This window comes from Herpailurus yagouaroundi, unplaced genomic scaffold, assembly GCF_014898765.1.
Source record: "Herpailurus yagouaroundi ecotype Mexico unplaced genomic scaffold, PumYag 161, whole genome shotgun sequence".
NCBI classification, from domain to species: Eukaryota; Metazoa; Chordata; class Mammalia; order Carnivora; family Felidae; genus Herpailurus; species Herpailurus yagouaroundi.
Genome location: NW_024412402.1, coordinates 14,022,255 through 14,042,231, shown reverse-complemented (window position 1 = coordinate 14,042,231; position 19,977 = coordinate 14,022,255). Strand labels below are relative to the sequence as shown.

General features: G+C 42.7%; 2 long non-coding RNA genes across 2 annotated transcripts in view; one reads left to right on the top strand and one right to left on the bottom strand.

Moving 5' to 3' along the window:
- LOC121035549 (uncharacterized) overlaps window positions 1-19,977 on the top strand; it is a 92,303-nt gene that overhangs the window by 48,166 nt on the left and 24,160 nt on the right. The gene's annotated exons all lie outside the window — the stretch shown is intronic.
- Window positions 6,628-8,765, bottom strand: LOC121035551 (uncharacterized). Its single transcript, XR_005792952.1, has 2 exons — window positions 8,421-8,765; window positions 6,628-6,929 (listed from the first exon to the last, which is right to left on the bottom strand). It is a non-coding gene; the product is annotated as an uncharacterized LOC121035551 (long non-coding RNA).

Below are 19,977 nucleotides of genomic sequence, written 5' to 3'. Positions count from 1 at the left end.
GCACCGTGAGCACAGGGGTAGGTGCTAAGCAGGACTAGAACAGTCCAAAGGAAGCAAAATAATTCCAAACTGGTGGACCAGTAGGAGTCATCCCGGGAAAGCACATTCCCATTTCTTTGTGGGGAGGCTGCGTGTATTTTTTTTTTTTTTTTTTCCCTGCCTGCAGGTAGACGATAGGTAGGAAAGCTGTGACTTTCTCTGACTTGAAAGCCTGTGACCTGCCTGGCAGAAAACTCATCTGAGACTCCCAGGAGAGGGGCCACCATTTAAAATGAAAACTTAGCTGGGCTTCAGTTCTGTCCTGGCTGAGCTACTCTGAAGGGAGGGGAGGAAACAAAGAACACACCAACTGAGGAGGTCACGGAGTGTGACCAGGGGTGTGTAAGAGGCATACTGCGCTGCCTAACGAGAGAAAACCAAGCCCTTTGTGCTGGGGCACGAGTCCAGGGAGTGATGGATGCTTTCTGCACGGAGGCTCAGACCTTTCTGTCCCGCAGCCTGGCCGCTGCCGGACCCTGGGACAGGACTGGCCCTTTGTTTCAGCGGCTTCCGAGGCAGTGACATCGTATTTGATGGCTATCTGCGCCTTCAGAGAGGCAAGTTTTATGTTCCTGTGTGTCTTCCTAAAGCTTGTTGGAACTAGGTAGAAAGGAGTCCTTTAATCCTACCTGGGAATGAAAGAGCTAGGACTTTTAAATGAGAATAATCAGCTCCCCCAAACTGTCTCAAGAGGTTACCTGATGGGGGCGCCTGGGTGGCTCAGTCTGGTTGGGCGTTCCCACTTCGGCTCAGGTCATGATCTCCCGGTTCGTGGGTTCAGGCCCCACATCGGGCTCTGTGCTGACAGCTCAGAGCCTGGAGCCTGCTTCGGATTCCGCGTCTCCCTCTATCTCCGCCCCCCGCTCCCCGCTCCGTCTCTTAAAAATGAACAAACATTAAAAAAAATAGAATTAAAAAAAAAAAAAACGGTCACCTGCTACAGTACTTCTATTAAGACAGGAAGAGGGTAAAACAGCATGTGTACCTTGGCCTGAATCTTCCTTGTTTTGCTTTCAAACAAATTGTTTCGGGCAACCAGTTTCTCTTTCTCCTCACTCCCCCATGTAAGCCCGGCGCCGGTGAAATTAACCCCCTGGCCGCACCCTGGTGGTTCCTGAGAATATGCTTTGGTTTGGTGCTTGGGGGTGCTGGTGGCGGTGGCGGAGGCTCTTCCAGAGCCTAGAGGGATCTGATATGTTCAGAGCATCTTTTGAGTGAGACGGTTCGGGACCCTGTTCCAGGGTTTGGCTAACATTCACACCAACTAACATTGGTTCCAGGGTTTGGCTAACATTCACATGGACTGTTGGGATTGAGAGGGCAACAAGTCCGAACCTACAGACTCAGAATTAGAAATGGAAGGGCTTACAAAGGTCTTCCTTGTCCATCACATGTTGCTAGGTGAAGAAGCCCTCTAACTGCCCTAGATAGATGTCAGTCTCCACATCTAGGACGTTATGCCCTCCATTTAAATAACCAATCCGCAATGTTACACACTCTCCTAAAGTGACTCTCTAGCCCTAGCCAGGGGTGGCTCGGTTTTGTTATATTCAGAGCACCTTCTTCTTTTTTTAACCTATTGAAACCTTACAGCTATATGGATTAATTAAACCATTCAGTTCTCCAACAGGCATTGATATGTTAAATGCCTAGATTGGGCACGATGCTAAACGGAGCACCTCGTGGAATACAAAGGAAGGAAAGGGATAGTACTTGTCCTTGAGGAGTCTATCATACTGAGCGGGTAAGAAAATAATTCATTAAGTGACTGGAGAACAATGCAGCACAGCGCCGTGGAAGTAGGAGACCGCAAGGGACACGATACGTGCTCTGGGAGGTAGGGAAGTCGCATGGAACCAGGCCAGTCTTGAATTGGCTCTCGTGTAGGATGAAAAAGGGTTTGGAAGGAACATCTTAACTTCTGTGTAGACTATCTGGGAGTTTAAGATTCCATTCCTTTCTTCCTCAGAGGCTCCTCCTATCCAAGCTGCAGGGACCATCCCATCTATGTTATGGTCAATAGTCTCCACCCTTCCCCAACCACCAAGGCCTCTGTTACTCATGTTGACGGAGCTTTGGGCTGCCCGGTCTCCAGAGAGGACCCTGTCTATGAGATGCAGAATAGGGGCTGTAGGGGGAACTGGCTCCATGGAAAAGTCTCTGTGACCGGCCATCTTGTTTTCCCTTCCTCGTCGTAGGCAGTCCTGGACTGGCGTGTGCTTTTTTACCTTTGTATCTTTTAACCGAGGGCTGGTAAGCGTAGGTAGTCAGGCTTCTTGCATTGCTAGACACGTGCTCACTAAGAACAGCATAACTTCTGGAGGGCACGATCAGTAATTTCCTCAACCTTGTGGATTGCTTCCTTCAAGCCAATGGATTTTTTTTTTAATGTCTATTTTTATTTTTGACAGAGAGAGACAGAGAGAGAGACAGAGACAGAGCATGAGCGGGGAAGGGGCAGAGAGAGAGGGAGACACAGAATCCGAAGCAGGCTCCAGGCTCTGAGCTGTAGGCACAGAGCCCGACGCGGGGCTTGAACTCACACTGCGAGATCACGACCTGAGCCGAAGTCGGACGCTCAACCGAATGAGCCACCCAGGCTCCCCCCTTCAAGCCAATGTTTATAAAAATTTTATTCTCAAAGCTGGTGTTGCTTCATGCTTCACATCAGCTTAGACGCCACTTGCCTGGGGCCGTCTTCCCCTGCAGATCCACATGATCTTGTACTTTGATCACAATTTGTAATTATATGTTTACCTGTGTGGTTACCAGATTAGCGATTGGCTCTCCCTCCAGAATGTAAGCTCCATGAGTCAGGAACCTGATTTGCCTAGCCCCTGGCCTAGGCACAGAAATAAATGTTTGAAAGTTGGGTGAATGAATTTAAAAATAAAAGCGTGGGACGCCTGGGTGACTCAGCCGGCTAAGCCTCCGACTTCGGCTCAGGTCATAATCTCACACGATCTCAGCTCCTGAGTTCGAGCCCCACATCGGGCTGTGTGCCGACAGCTCGGAGCCTGGAGCCTGCTTCGGATTCTGTGTCTCCCTCTCTCTCTGCCCCTCCCCCACTCATGCTCTGTCTCTCTGTGTCTCTCAAAAATGAATAAACACTAAAAAATGTTTTAACAATAAACAGAAAAGTGTGGGTAGAGATGCATGGTCTTGGGAATCAGGACACTCAGGGTCTCCTCGGGATGATTATAGTAGGCAGGGAGGTTTCCCGGCTCCTGGCTGGGAAACCACCCATAGGACCTCCAAGAAAGCAGTTGAGAGAGAATGCCTGCTGTCACAGTCTAGAGAAAAGACATCCCTGTGCCCTCCGAATGAACTCACTAGACCCTCAGAACTGTCATCCCAGCTGTTGTAGAGGGTGCTGCCTTGTCTGTGATTACATGCTGGAGGCCTCTAGCATTGCCACAGGAATCCATTTTATTGCAATGTGGATTTCCCATTAGGGGTGGGAAAATCAACTCGGAACATCAGATTCGGTTATAGTGTATTTCCGGAGGAGAAGCAGTTTCCCCTGATTTCACGTTTTCAGTTTCTTACTGACTTTTGACCTGGGGATTTCAGCCGCGCGTCCTGGCTACTGAAACGAGTGTAAGAACATCAGCTAACTTTTACAGAGACAGGCGCTGTTCTAAGTGCCTCTGTGGATGTATCATCTCATTAAAGCTTCGCTGCGGCACTATGGAGTGTGGGTCGCGGTACGCGTATGCCCATTTGGTAGACGAGGCGTAGAGGGATGTATCAGAACAAACAAGTAAGAGAGCTACCATTTGAACTCGGGGTTAGTTCTCTGGCTGGCATTCCTTATATCGCCTCCTAACGCAGCCTGACGTTTATTTGAATGCTGCGACGTCGTCAGACTCACGTATCGTATGTATAGACCACAGGGGCTTTCTTACATAGTGTTAGAACAACGCTGTGAGGTCAATACAATTACTGTGCCCACATTGCAGGGGATGGCGCTGAGGCTCAGAGAGGTCAGGGAACTTACTCCAGATCACACAGCAAGCTGTTGGTGTAGCAAGACTCACGCTCTGATCAGCTTACTCGAAAGGCCACGTTTCCAGCCACAGCGCGTTGCTTCCTACGCGCTCCCAGAAATGCGCTTGTGTGACCATTCAGAGTGGTGGCAGCGGGGGACTAGTCAGTTGTGTGCCGTGCAGATGGTCCATCAGAACTGCAGGAGAAAGCTGACAGGTTTTTCCACAATTACGCCACAGCCTTTCGCTCCCTGCACCTTCGAAAGGGGAAGTGTTCTTTCTTTTGACAACCATGCATCGTCAGATTGACCCGTTCCCTCCCTTGGCACCTCTTCTCTTTCGCAGGACTAAGCACACTTCAGTGAGCTGCTTCGCTGTTCATGCTTTCCACTTGAATTGATTCTGCCGCTGCCTGGGAGAAGGTGAACTGAGGCAGGTCTCCCCTCCGTTCATCGCAGTCAAAACTCAATCTTTGTACCAGAGAAAAAGAGGGGACTCTAAATGACCCACATCGGTTCTCTATAATACATTCGTCATGTATTTGTCTGGGAGAAGTATAAACTTAGCAAGGGCACCCAAATGAATTTGTGCTTCTGGGCCTTGACTCACTCTGTCTATCCATGCAGAGTCCCTATGCCAGCTCAGGAGGTGAGCTTGGATACCCCTCACCCCCCCTACCCCCACACCGTTCCAACACAACTTTCCTATTCTGTCTTCCTCTCTTGGAGCTGCTTTGGCTCCTGTCTTCATCGAGTTCTGTGAGGATGAGCTCAAGTCCAGTCTGGTCCCTTCAAACTTGAATTTGTAAGTGGTCTTGTCAGTACCCGAGTCTTGACTCTCTCCTGCAGATGTTTATTTGATTAACCCCTTTGACTGTTGCCTCTCCCTGTTGCCTTAAGGTGGAATCTTCTGCCCTAATCTCAGCTCCTATGAATTCAATTTCAGCCCTTTAGCCATCAAGGCCAATCCTGAGACCCAGCTAGTTTTAGCAGCTGTCTCATCACACCTAAAATCAGCAATACAACTCAGCCCAGTCCTTAATAGTAGGTTATTTTTGTCTCTCACCCTGATAGAAGTCTTCCAGTCTGAGAGATGATGAAACAGAAAACTGCTTTGACAGTTCATTTATTGGGAAGAATTTAAATATAAACATCTGAATGGAATAGGTAGCCCTGAAACAGGTTCAAACATATACACTATAGGACACTTAAAATATCATGGAGATGGGGACGGATGTTGGAAAATTGCCAGTTGAAGAGAAACAAACCCTCAAGTTATATCCTTATCTTACAAAATGCACCGAAATATATTTGGGGCAGATTACGTGTAAAACGTCTTCATATAAAATAACTTGAAGACCGTGTAGGTGAATATTTACTTTTGAGTGAAAAGTACTTCAAAATGTAAAAGCATGTGATGATCCCACAAAAGAAAATATCAATGCATTTGCATATATAGAATCCAAAACTTTGGTAAACTAAAAAAGTCATAAGCAACTTGGAAAATGTATTCTCAATAGTTGACAATATGTGTGTGTATAAGGTGTGTATATATATATATATATATATATATATATATATGTATGTATATGTGTGTGTGTGTGTATATATATAAGATGTGTATATATAAGGTATGTATATATAAGGTATGTATAAGGTATACATATATATATATGTGTCTGTGTGTATAAGTATACATATAAATACATATATATTTGTGTATATAAGGTATAAGGTGTGTATATATAAGATGTGTATAAGGTATGCATATATAAATATACATATATATGTGTATATAAGGTATACATATATATGTATGTATATATATGACACAAACAGGTAATTAATAAAATTTTCGAGATGATTAATGAGTTCTTAAAATATCAGTCCAAACTTACTAGAGTCAAAGAAATAAACAGCTCTGCTAAATAACTAGTAGCTATTAAAGTAAATAAAACTCAAGGCTGCAGAGAAATGGGAATTTCCTCCAGTAACTAAGTATGTGAATTGGCAAAAAGGTTTTGGAAAGCAGTTTTGCAAGACATAAAAAAACAAAAAAAAAAACAAAAAAAAAAAAACACTTTGGTCCATCTGATCCACTCCCAATCTGTCCTAAGGAAAGTGGTCAGATAGCTATGTAAAAAGATGTCTGTTACAACCTTATACATAATACAGATCCTAGATACATCCTAAATTTCCAGTATTGGGAAAATAGTTAAATAACTTATATCCATAGAATAGAATATTAGATAATGTGTTACAATGTTTTGAAAGATACTAAATGCCAAAAAACGCTCTTAAAATGATGTCACACTAAAAGGGTAGGAGGCAGAGTTATTCACATGATGACCCAAATGCTGTAAAACATAAACATATGAAAACATGAACATCCACCTATATAAGAGAGTAGAGGGAAATGTATTGAAATAGCAGATGTGGCTACCTTTTTAATTGCTATTATTATGGATAATTTTAATTATAATCTTTAGATTTTTGTTATTTTTCTTTTCAAAGTTTGGTAGCAAGCGTGTGTTGCTGTTATAATCAGGAAAAGTAATAAATATTAAAAAGCGTATACCTGCATTACTTGAATTTTTGGGTTTTTTTTTTTTTTTTGAGCGTCTGTTAAACATCAAGGGAGAGAGGCAGAGAGGAAGGAGTCTTCCTTCCTTCACTTGTAGTATCTGGGCTGGGGTAGGTTAAGAAGCGGAGGACCCGTATCTTCAAGATAGTCAGCAGGGACTCCAGCTGAGGAACCCATAGCACACGGGTACAGAGAAAATAAAGACAAATTAAAAGAAGGGACTGTGGTTTGAACAACACCAGATGCAAGTTCTATTGAGATGTGTTCCTCTCTGAGAAGTTTCTGGATCCACACATTTCTGATCTCCTGAAAGTTATCCTGGATGGAAAGCAAATATTCTGATTTTTCAATTCTAGTTTTTCTAACCAAGCGCTTATATTATACTTGTTTTAGTGGCGGTCTCTTCCACTAGCCTGTAGGATTTGATGGGGTAGGAACCTACTTGGTCTGGTAGGTAGTCGTGCTCCGTGGCATTTGCTGAATAAATGCACAAATGCATGTGCTTGGAAACTAAACTAGAGGAAAGAAGACGGGCTTTCTAGAAGCTTCGCAGTGTTATATTTTGCTTCTGGCCCTACATTTTGTTTGACCGTGTGTACTCTTTCTCTTTTTCTCTCAGAGCTCACCCACCGTAGGCTTGGCTTGCTGGCCATTCAATCCCACCTTGTGCTGCACATTAGAATTGGTGGGAGTCTAAGGAGAGAAGAAAAGAAATCTGAGGGATGACTGAGTGCAGCGGTCAAGAGCGTGGGCTCAGGCATTCCGTTGCCTGGGTGTGAAATGTGGCACCGCCGTGTGCTAGCTGTGTGACGGGGCACAGGTCACTTGACTTCTCTGTGCTTTAGCTTCCTCATCCGTATAACAATGACGGTAGCAATAGGATGTACCTCCCAGGGATGTTGTGGGCATTAGGTGGGCTTTTAGGCCTCAAACGCTTAGCACATTGCCTGGCACTGCTTAAGTGCTACATAAGTAGAAGCTTTTCTTCTTCTTACTAATTTTTTCCTAACAAGCAGCAGGCGTTCTCTTCAGTTAACCATCGCTATGGTTTCTAGTTTCTCTAAACCTCCCGATGTTTTCCATCCAACCATGCATAGATAATGAACTTGATGTCTTTATAAAGCTGGATATTTTGTAGCAACTATTTTAAGCTCCCTCCTCTATGGTCTCATTTCATTAGTTAATAACTGTCATGACAAAGTGATAGAAAGGGTCCTTTAAAAATATTTCCAATACTGCAGATGCCAAATATCAATTGCCACAAAACTTTATGCCAAGACGTGTAGTATTTTTCTTACTTAACACATTGTAAATTATTTTCGTTTTAAGATTAAAAATTTTTTTTCCCTGGACTTTAAGCTCTTCGTGGGCCAAATCTTTCTTCCTATACCTCCCACACAGACTGCTCTCTGTGAATATTTTATTGTCATGCCAATATTAACAAATGAATAATTAGATCCTTTCTCTAAAAAAAATTTAATATTTTTGAGAGAGAGACCGAGAGCAAGTAGGAGAGGGGCAGAGAGAGAGAGAGATAGAGAGAGAATCTGAGGCAGGCTCCGGGCTCTGAGGTGTCAGCACAGAGCCTGACACGGGGTTTGAACTCACAGACCGTGAGGCCGTGACCGAAGCCAAAGTTGGACGCTTAACCTACTGAGCCACCCAGGTGCCCTCGTCCTTTCTCCTTCTGTTACAAACACAGGGAACACTGAGTAGTGATAGGCTTACCTCTTAGCACAGGTGTCTCTGACACATTGCTAGATTTCATCTTGTAATTTCATCGGGGAACGTCCAATCCTTATTTCTTACCTTTAAACAGTGTCATCCTCAACTAAGGGAGAATCCACTGAAGGCTGGTTGACGGTGACCAAGTCCTTGGCACGCCTCCATCGGTAGAAATGATAACTGATATTTCTGAAATATGTAATTGCACCCACGGTGAGATACTGGACTATATTACTCATCTTCTACGTCTTGCACTGAATAAGGTGTGCAGTTTTAAAAAAGCATGATTGTTATTTTATAATTATAATAATAATAATAATAATAATAATAATAATAATACCCTTTTGTTATGTAGCGCTGGGCACTTTATAGAGCATCCTAGACATTATCTCATTTAATCTGTGCAATAAGCTTGGATTTTTATTGCTGTTTTACGTGTGGAAATTTGAATATTGGCAAGAGGGGAGTTGAGGTGTCTCAGTCAGCTAAGCATCCAGCCCTTGACTTTGGCTCAGGTCATGATCTCACAGTTGGTGAATTCAAGCCTCATGTTGCTTGGGATTCTCTCTCTCTCCCTCTCTCCCTGCCCCTCCCCCACTCGTGTGCTCTGTTTCTCTCTCTCTCAAAATAAGTACATTGAAAATTTTTTTTAATGTTTGTTTTTGAGAGAGAGAGAGAGAGCATGCAGAGGAGGGGCAGAGAGAGAGGGAGACACAGGCTCCAAAGCAGGCTCCAGGCTCCATGCTGTCAACACAGAGCCTGATGCGGGGCTTGAACTCCCGAACCGTGAGACCGTGACCTGAGCCGAAGTCGGACGCTTAATTGACAGAGCCACCCAGGTGCCCCTCAAAATAAGTTAATTTTAAAGAAGTTAAAAAAAAATTTAGCTAGTACGTGCATGTGCTTGACACACACGATGTCGTTCAAGCTCAAAATAGCCCTTGAATGAAGCCATAATATCTCTATTTCACTAACATAAATCTAAGGTTCAGAGTGTATGATACAATTGAGATTCAAACCCTAGTTTGGCAGCAAAACCTAAGGTCTTTCTACTATACCAGTGGTTGATTGGACCATATCAGAACCTTCATTTACTTGAGTCTGCTTCTTACCACTGAAGTTACTGGGGTTTTCCCCAACTTTATGAGGTGTAATCGACAAGTAACAACTGTATGTATTTAAGGTATAAAACATCATGGTTTGATATATGTATACATTATGAAATGGTCACTATAATCAAGCTAATTAATACGTCCATCACCTCACATACTGTTTATCGTGCGTGCGTGTGTTAGCAGATTTCAAGTGCACAATATAGTCTCATTAATTATAGTCACTACACTGTATACTAGGTTCTCAGAACTTGCTCAAACTGTTAACTGGAAGATCGTATCCTCACTGACATCTCCCCATTTCCCCCATCCCCCTGCCCTTGGCAACTGCCTCTCTTCTCTCTGCTTCTGAGTTCATGAAGTCACTGTGTGCTCATCGCTAGTGACATCAGGGTCTGGACGTGCCCATGACTCTAGAGGACATCGGAGGACAGCCTTTTTTTTTTTTTTTTTTTTGCCTCATCCTTCCCAAAGAGAATTCCTACTTGCCCCATCCTCTGTCACTCGTGGTAAACATGGAGAGTGCAGACACTGTTGTATCCTTGTCTGTCTCTGTCCGCAGGGTCTGGGACCAAGGCTAGCGATTAGGGAGGTGGCCGAGCTCCATTAGCCTTCTCACCGTTCTTTCCCCCCGTCCCACTCTTTCTAAATCTAATTCCTCTATGCACAATGCCCTAGAAAACTAAGATCACAAATTGGGCAGTTGGGCTGCCCTGGGAAGTAGAGAGCAATGGCTACCTCAGCCTATACTCTGACTTGCCTTTCAAGGATGTTTGTTCCAAAATTCCAGAAATTGACCAATTTTGTAAAATTTTGTAAAAAACAAAAAACCAAGTTAAGTTTGCGCCTTCCAAACAGTCTGATCTTTAGATCCTAATAACCCTGGCTGGAAGGTAGAAACTCCAGCGTTCGCTTTTGGGTCAGGGTGTCATTGCTCAATATGCTAAGAGAATTCATTTTCCTCGAGTGTTTTTCCTTTCAAGTCACGTTTTACGGCTGGAGTTACTCAACGAATTAATAGGTATAGAAATGCAAAGCTCTTTTCTTATTACATTCTATCGATCTGATTGCAGTGTCATTAATTGAAAGACCAGGGAAATGTGATGGATAGTTCAGCTCAAGATTCTACATTCGTTTTGGCCCAGAGCTGTTGGAAAGAAAGCTGCATGAAACTGACTGAAAGAAGCCTTTTGGTCCGACATGAATTATTCTTTCTCTGTAAATCCTTGTAAGAGCTTTCAGTCCTAGTGAGATTTACAATGTGAAATTATAAACTGTTTCTACTCTTAAAAGGCAAATCAAAACTCAGAATGCTTATTTGTGGAGTTGGAAATCATCCATCTTGCATGTATATGACATTGAAAAAAAAAAAACAAACCAATTCTGGCAGAAACAAATTCTGACTCAAAAATAAGGAAGTGGGCATTTTGCTCTTTATCTGAAGTAATTTCATTTGGAAGATTGTGGTTGTGAACCATTATTTTCATTCATCACCATTGCGTCCATCTCATTCAAGTGCTGTGTGAAACTTGAGAGAGAGGCTATGTGGTTAGGGATTGTTTTTTATGGCTATTTTCTTTTTGGATTGTTTGACCTAGTATCCCTTGAATTTCTCCCATAAATTTAAATTAACTTGAGAATTTTGTGTATGTGTAGATATGCGCACATGCATATTTCACACGTGTACTCTAATATGGAAAATTCAAAGGAATGTTTTTAAATATTGTAATCCTCCACGTGAAGGGAAAATTCTTAGGCTTGGACCAGAGCATATACTACATTATATCTGATTTGTTCACGAAGGCTGAGCATGTCTCCTTTACTTTCCACTCATTCTATTTTTCTGTTGTGTTTATTATTTTTAAGTATTTGAAGCTTCAAGTGAATGCATAGAATACTCGGATGTAAAAGCACATCTAAGTCATATCCATTCCTTGCTTTTAATAAACATTTTTGTCTGGAGAAGTTTAGAAGTTTCGTGCATGTTCCTAATAATACATGTCCTACTATATATTTATTTTTCATGTATTTATTTTTTTATCCTTAGTCTATGCTGTTTGAATCACCTTTCTCAAGGTGCGATCTCTGATCCTGGTTGTACTTTTGGATGGTAGCATAAGTCATTTGTGGAAAGATTTGAAGTGAACCAATTGCCACATGGAATGACCTCATTTGGGAACGCATCTTGAAAATGGATTTAACGCTCTCTGAGCTCAGAGACAATGGGTCAGGGCTTGGGGTGCTCCTCACTGACCTTTGGCTTGGGAAGAAATGCGGGCTGCTTCCAATGATCATCAGCTAGCTACTCTGAGAGTGAAAAAGAGAAGTGGATGCTATTGATGAGTGCACAGGCTGCCTTACCCCTGATATTATGTCTAAAAATACATCCACAGAGAGGCAGGCATATGCTCGCGCCTTGGTGTGAAGAAGCTCTCTCTCCCCCCCCCCCCCCCTCTCTCTCTCTCTCTCTCTCTCGCCTGTGTTTCTTGCTATACCCATCTAAATTCTGGAGTGAGGAGTTAAATTATTCCGGAAGCCCTGCCAGGTTTTGATTTGCCATTGTCTCTGCTTCTTCGTTGCCTTTGAATGGGACCCTTGATACAGGGCTTTCAGAGACCAGCCAGTGCTGCTGGGGTCCGTGACTTGCCGATGGCGCCTGCTCGTTCCCGTTGTGTGTTCTGTCCGAGGCATGCTTTTCTTTCCTTTTTGGGAGGCAGAGAGCACTGGGCAGAGGTTGCACTTGGCACATGGCAGCTCCGTTTGTCACTGCTGTGGCTGTTATCCCCCTCGGCAAGCGCCAAGGAGCAAACAGGACGGTGGGTTACCTCGCCAGCTATTTAGCACTATTTCCCTTCTCCCTCTCAACCTCGCTAGGGTTTCTTTCTTTCTTAAGTGACGGGGTGTGCTGGGGGAGGGGAGGGGGGGTCCTGAGCCTCCCTCTCTACCCCAGCTTTATCTTGCTGGGGACCCGGTGCACCCTCCTTTCTAACACGTCTCCTCCTTGTGGAAGGAAGCTTGCTGGGCTCACTGCCCTTCCCTGCGACGCCGCTTTTAGGCTCCGTCGTTGCGGTGTTCTCTTCCAGGGTTATTTCCAAATTTGCACGGCTTGCGTAGTTACCTGCCAGATTAAAAGGGGGAAAAAAATGACTGCTTGAGCCATTTTGTCAATAGGAAGAAAGAAAACAGAAATTGCTCTTTAGGGTGGCAGACCCCAGAAGAGGGGTAAATAGCAGATGGAAATAAGGTGACACTGTTTTTGCAACCCCTGCCACCGCTTGGCTGTAAATGCATGCCTTCAGGCGAGACTTTTCTGTCTTGTTTATGGAGTTAGAGAAGATGCGTAACTTCCAGGATGTTTACCATACCTTGTCTGCAAATAGTTTCGATTCTGGCAAGAAGTGCTGGGGGAAAAATGCAGCTCTTCATGGCCCAGACAAGAGGGAAAAATCACAGAGCACACAGAGCACACCCTTCCCTTTGAAATTATCCATATTCAAAAGTGAGTAAGATCAACTGTTACTTAGACCTCTCTTCTTCTGCTTGTGTATTCAAGTTAGCAATATTTTGATGTCCTTGAAAACTGTAAGGCAAAGCATTGTTTTTCAAAAGGGTTGGCTTTTCTTTTCTTTCTTTTCTTTTCTTTTTTTTTTTTTTTTTGAGGCTTCTGCAAAATGAGATAAAAGAATTCTTGATGTGGCTTCAGATTGTTAGCACAGAATATACCCAGAGAAAGTTACCAGCGAACTTTCCACTGTACGCTGGGACTCCCAACACGTACAATTAAAAAAAAAAAAAAAAAATACGCATGCACACACACCCCAGAGCAGAGCACTCAGTGTTAACATCCAGACCTGAATTTTAATCAGAGTAATTTCATCTGTTACGGGGGAGAATTGATCTTTCACGTACACTTTTCTATAGCTGAATCCCTCCCCCTCCTCTTTTTGTCACTATTTTATTAGCTTCTTTCATAAAAGCCACTGAAATGGACAAAGAACTCTACCGTATACTTAATTGAAGCTCTACTTGCAGTTGTTAAAATGGAGCATGGATCAAATATGTCATAAACTCTGATTTGTCACTGGGTATTTCCTTTCAGTTCAGCTTAATGCATTTCAATGATGCCAAAGAAGCATATATACCTAGAGGCGCTCCCATACCTAATTATGCAGCTGGATACATTAGTAACCTGTAATGTCACATAGATTTGAGAGTTAAACAGAAAAAAAAAAAAAAACCAGGAAAAGATGCCCCTATTTGTAGCCAGCAAGTTGCGTGATCCAGGTGCCAGAGTATTTGCATGTCTTTCCACCTTTGTTCCTTCAGAGGCGTTCAGGGTCTCTGCTATTGCTGACTAATTGATAGTTCTAGTAACCGCTATAGGCTCCTTAGATTAGAAATGCATGCGGACGTGTGTCTTGATTCAAACACCAAGGAACGCACACTCTCACTTACTTACACAGACAGAAAGTCTTCATACTAATAGAGGTGTGATGGAGATAGCAGGACATAAAACAGAGGAGAGAGAGAGAGAGAGAGGGAGACAGAGAGAGAGAGAGAGAGAGAGAGAGAGGGAGAGGGAGATGGCTGGCAGCAAGTATACCCCTGCAAATAGTTCTAAAATGCGTTTGCAACATGCAGAAGCCTTCAGAACCATCCAACAATTCTTCTCTGCGGGACGCCTCCATCCAGACTATTCGCAAACACACGGAAAAGGTGAGAGCCCTGCCATCTTAGCTCAGAATTCATCTGATCTCCTTTTTTCCCCCCTGCCTTGTATTCCTCAGTCCATTGTCCACGCATCCCATGGCAGCCACCCTTGCTCTTGAATGCAAGTGTCACAGCAGGAGCAGAAAGAGGGTTGAGGGAAGGCATTGTCAAAGCCACGGTTGTCTATTGTTTCTTCGCTTTCCCTGATCTGCCTTTTTTTTTTTTTTTTTTTTTTTTTTTTTCCTGAGGCTTTCCCTGACTAGTGGCCTCTGTCCAGGAGGAGGGAGAAAATTGCAAGAGTTCATAGAGTAGTAGAGTGAAGCCGATTTTATTGCACACTGTTTGATAAACAGCTCAGCAATCCAGTCCACGGAATTAGAAAATAAAGCAAGAGTGGAGGGTTCTGGTGGGAGAGCGAGGGGGGTGGTCTTTGGAGATTGTTTGCTCCAGACTAGATGCCAAAGGCAGTTTGTCTGCAAGGACTTCCGTGGTGGGATTGGTTTCCTGCTGCATTTTCGGGTTTAAAAAATCATGAGAAGAGTCTTATTCATCTGTCAAGGTTTCCATTTGTTTATTTTTGTTCCGTTCAACAACTAGATGGAAATTTTAAGTAAGGCCAGATCTGCTGTTTGTGATTTGCTCAAATGTTGAAATCAGTTCAGCCTGAGCCAGTGATTGTCTTTTTCAGATCATTTACGCTTGCATGTGAAATGTGTGTGATAACTTGCCAATGTATATTACAAAAAAAAAAAAAAAAATGCTTTTGACCATCCTGGGTGTGGTTACGAATCTGGGGATTATGTTATTTTGCACCTTAATCAGAGAGCTGTTCTTTTGGGCGACATTTATGCAAAAGTGATTATCTGCTTTGAGCAGGCCAACTCCTCTGATAACTCCCAAACTTTTCAAAGGTTATAGAAGCATACTCTCAAGTAGATTTTTAGCATAGTATTTCAAATGGCCATTTGGCATAGGCATGAAAATGCTGGGAATTTTTTTCAGCCACTTTAACTTAATGTAATCCATATTTCTTCAAATGCATAAAAGCGATTAAACCGATTCTGCCTAGAATCGGAAAGCAGATTAAATTTGAACTCCACGTTCAAGCGATTTTGCCAAAAAGCAAACAAACTTCCAGATTCTTATCAACTTAGTTGTAGCCCGGAAAAATCACGTCTAACATTGATTCTCCATAGTTTTCTTCCTTCTAAATATTGTACTATCTGTAATTCTGTAGAAAATTATTCCAAATTGGTCATTTTTTTTTTCTCAAGCCATGTAACAACTTGTCACAGGAGCCCAACTCTACTATTATCAGGATTTGCTAACATTCAGCCTTTCCATCCTAAAATGTATGTTAAGCAGAGGAAGACATTTTTTTCTTTCAAGGAACCATTCCACTTTGTAACACATGCTGGTGGGTTGATGTTCCATATGAGCTCATAATTTCTTTCTTTTCCAAATAATGATTGTAGCCTGTCTGCGAATGTGGGAGAGAATAACTTTTGGGCTCCCTGAGAAAACACCCTAAATTAGAAGTCTGAGTATTCATGTATTTTAACAGCTACTTTGACACCCCACAACTACACTCCCTTTCTCTTCTCACTGCCTTGATTTAGGGGACTTGGGCCCAGCCACCCTGCCTCCTCCTTTTGTGAAGGAACATTTCGAAATGTCTATAGAAAGCAAAGTTCTCGAAGAAATGCAGCACAGGGCATGGCTTGAATGCAAGTCTGAATTTAATTGCGGCCACCCTGGTAGTACCCTGTTTAATTTCCAACACACATCTGCATGATCCCCACATCAACTCCAGGCCAGGAATTGTGAGCGAGGAAAATTTATCTGTGATACAGTTACATATCTCTTGCCAAGGAACAGTTGCTTGGGGTTGATTCAAAAGTCAAATTTAAACAAATGTTCCCAAGGCCTTTTGTGTATGGGGACGTTGGTATTGCTAACTTCTTCTGAGCCTTTTGAACCGAGAGAAATGGAGAGTCCCATCTTCTGACCCGTCTACTTTGGCAACATTGTGAAGTGAGGGGAAAACGGCTGAAATATTACGAGGCTGGCTAGTATTTCCACTTTAAAATGCTGACGGCAAAGAGGTTAATGACAGGCTCAGGGTGTCCCTCTGGTTGAAGTGCTGTAAACAAGTTCCTGCTGCGCTCCAAAGAGCGTGGTTCTCCAAGGAGCTGGAAGGGACGTTCAGAGCCATGGGGGAACAGACCTGGAGGGAGCCCCATCTCTTAGCTTGTGGGCCCCCCCCCCCCCCGCAGATATTTAATTTCTGCTGGATCTACTTAAAAGGAACAACTGCTCTTGTGGCCACGGTCAGTCCCCAGACATTTGAAAGGCACAAGTTCAAGCAGTAATCCAAATATTTTACACAGCTGGCTCTAGCTGTTTCAGTAGACGTAGAACTTACAAATCAAACAGAAGACTTAACCTGGGCATTTCTGAAAAATGGACCGCCCACCTCTATTATCGTACACATTGAACACAATGTGGTTGGAATATTATTTGTGCGTTGTATCTTCTGGGCTCTGAAAATACAAACCTCTTTAAAAATCAAAGGGAAGAATAGTTGTCTGTTGGCATTTTAGAAGAATACCTTGCCAAGACTCAAGCAAAAGATCACACGTATGAGTGTGTGTGGAAGATAAAAGAAGGACGTAGCTGTTCTATTTCTGTTTGTCCACATGCCCTCAGGCTGATTTACTATAACCACCAAAATGGCAGGGTTTGGCCCCAAATGCTAAGTAAACTCATGCTCAGTCCCCTCATTAATTCCAAACGCATTCATTCAACTGAAAACATTTTTTTCCCCCCAAAGCATATAGTTTTTGAGACTCTGCACTTGAGTAGCAGACACACCTTTCAGGGTTACCACCTTTTAAACCCTTTTGGCTTTCTTTTTTCTTTTCTAAATTTGTAGGTGAGCTGTGTTATCCCCTTCCGAATGAATAGTACACCTTCTACTCAACTGTATGAAGCCTTCGGAGATAAAGTCCCTCATTTAACTTCCTTTGTGACATAGGGTTCCTTGTACTCACAAGAAGTATAAAATGAGGACTTTCTACTGGGATCATCAACCAGGACAGAAAACTGTTCTTGTCATCTTTTGGGAGGCAAACAGAAAGCTTCTAATGGCTTGTTAAATTAGCAAAGAGGTGGTACTTGGATATGATGGTTTATGCTCAGGAGTTGGGTTTAAAAATAAGCAAATATGGAAAACGAGGTTTCCATGGACAAAGGATGCTTTGACTAAGCTCTCTTTTCTCCCCAGGTTTATTTTTCTAGGGTCGGAGGGATGTAGGTACTATTTCATTTATATAGACTTGCTAGGCTCACTGCAGATGTTTGGGATTTCCTGGAAAAATAACTATATTATTTTGACAGTTGACATTTTAAGCACAGCATAAGGCTCCCAACAGTATTCTAGGAGAAGTTAATGTGGCACTCCAAGGCTTTATTTTTTTTTATTTTTTATTCATTTAATGTGGAATTCTATGTAAAAGAAACACTGATGATTTGGAGAAAATCCCTCCTCTACCAACTTCTCTGAGAGTAGATCTGGAAGGATGAGAACAGGAAATGTAATATTACCTATGCATATGCATGAGTATGTAATCCAGAAAATGCTTACTCCAGCAGTGCCGTCTAGAAAGTTTGTGGGAGGCCATTAAAAAGGGATATCTCACTCTTAAATATGGAGAACAAACAGAGGGTTCCTGGAGGGTTGTGGGAGGGTGGGGGGCTAAATGGGTAAGGGGCATTAAGGAAGTTACTCCTGAAGTCAGTGTTGCACTAGGTGCCAACTAACTTGGATGTAAATTTAAAAAAAAAATTAAAAAAACAAAAGGGATGTCTCAAGCTAGCCATCCTTCCAAAAGTTAGCAATTTTGTAATGCCTCTCCGGTATTCCCTGATCCCTTTTACAAGTCCCCATCCCCTTGGGCCCTCTTGTCCTTCCCTCCTCACTCCCATGACTGGCAAGGTAGGACTAAAATAAAGCCTGCCAGGAAATACCGGTGCCATTTGCCCAGTGAAACCAGGTCATCCCAGCATCCAAGAACTCCTAGAGCGAATGTAATTTATTCACTTTGTTTAGCCTTTGGAAGGAAACCGATTATTGTCACTGTTGCAAAGCTTATGTCTCAAAAAGCTGAAGTCATTTGATGACCACAGTCTAATGTGTCTTTATACTCTTGACAGGAGTGACTTCCCCCCACCTCACATACATAAGTAGGACCCAAGACCTGGCCTGCCCTTAAAAACTCACGATCGAGGGATGCCTGGGTGGCTCAGTCAGTTACGCGTCCAACTCTTGATCTCACCTCAGGTCATGATCTCATGGTTTGTGGGATGGAGGTCTGCATTGGGCTCTGTGCTGACAGCGTGGAGCCTACTTGGGATTCTCTGTCTCCCTCTCTCTCTCTCTCTGCCCCTCCCCTGCTCGCCCGCTCTCTCTCAGAATAAATAAACATGAAACCATTTTTAAAAAATTCACAATCGAAGAGGAAGGTTGTTTCAGTAAGATGCACTTTATTGGTTTCAGAGACCTATTCCCTGGTAAAGAGGATCAATCTTTTTGCACGTTGGAGAGACATTTAAGATAATTTTGAACTTTCTTTTCATGTAAAGCCTGGACAAAGTGGAACATCTAGGAACATTAGGTTGGACTAAAGAAAACTTCTAAAAATGGTTCTTCTTGCCCACTCGTTGCTAATCTGAGAAATGACCTAAAATGGCAACTCAGCATGGTGACCTGAACTGGGGCCTGTCCTTCCCTGGTTAGGACTGGTTGGTTGGATATTCCATGTCACTTTATTTTATACCAGCGAATGTTGGCGGTATAGATGGTCAGTTACGATCACATAGGCCAAGACTGATCTTTCTTTCTAGTATCAGATTTTATAAGACTCATCTGGACTAGTGCCTCAATTCTTGACTTCATTTTGTTCTTCTCAATGGGGCCTTAAAATACAGCATTGCAGCTAATCACACAAATGACTTCACTGCAGAAAGACAGTCATCTGTCCTACATCCTAGAAATTGAGAGTAATCATGACTCTGGGGACTTTTAAATACAGTCATAAAATGTGAATTAAAGTTCACCAATATCCCATGTCCTTTATCTTAAATAAGAAGTTCAGGGTCATTATTTTCTGCCTCCAAGTAATTTCACACCTAGACCTATCTGGAAGGAAACTCTAAAATTTTTTGACATCTCTGCTATCGTGATATGTTATGATGGCTACCGTGCTTTCTGCCCTCCTCCCTGTCTGTGTGCTGTGACTCATGGTGAGCTTTTCCTTTTTACTTAACACAAGTTAATGCGATTTCCCAACTTCTAGAAAAATGATCTCCTTGGTTGCTCGGGAGCTAACGATGTTTTGAATGATGGTGGCCACTAAGTTGTGCCTCAGCATTCAAAATGGTGGAGCCATTTATAAACTTGTATAAGGTTATGTGTATTATTCCATTTAAATATGGAGAAAAAGGGGGAGGTTTTATCTTGTTTATGCTTTTAAGAAACAAGGTAGTTATTATTACTGCGTAAAATAAAACATACCATGCAGTGTCTTCATAACTTTTAATAATAAGGTGAGATTGAGTTTATGCTTATAAACAGCCTGGTATTTGTGGTGTATTTTTTAAAAACAAAATTTCAAAAATTCTTCAGTTGTGGGGAAAGTAATGTTAAAAGTTTTCACTACTCAGTAGGCCTGTGTTACTCTGATTGCATTGAACAGTGACCCAACCCTCAGTTTCGAATAGAACTTGTCACATAAGTAGGCATTACTTTTAATTTATCT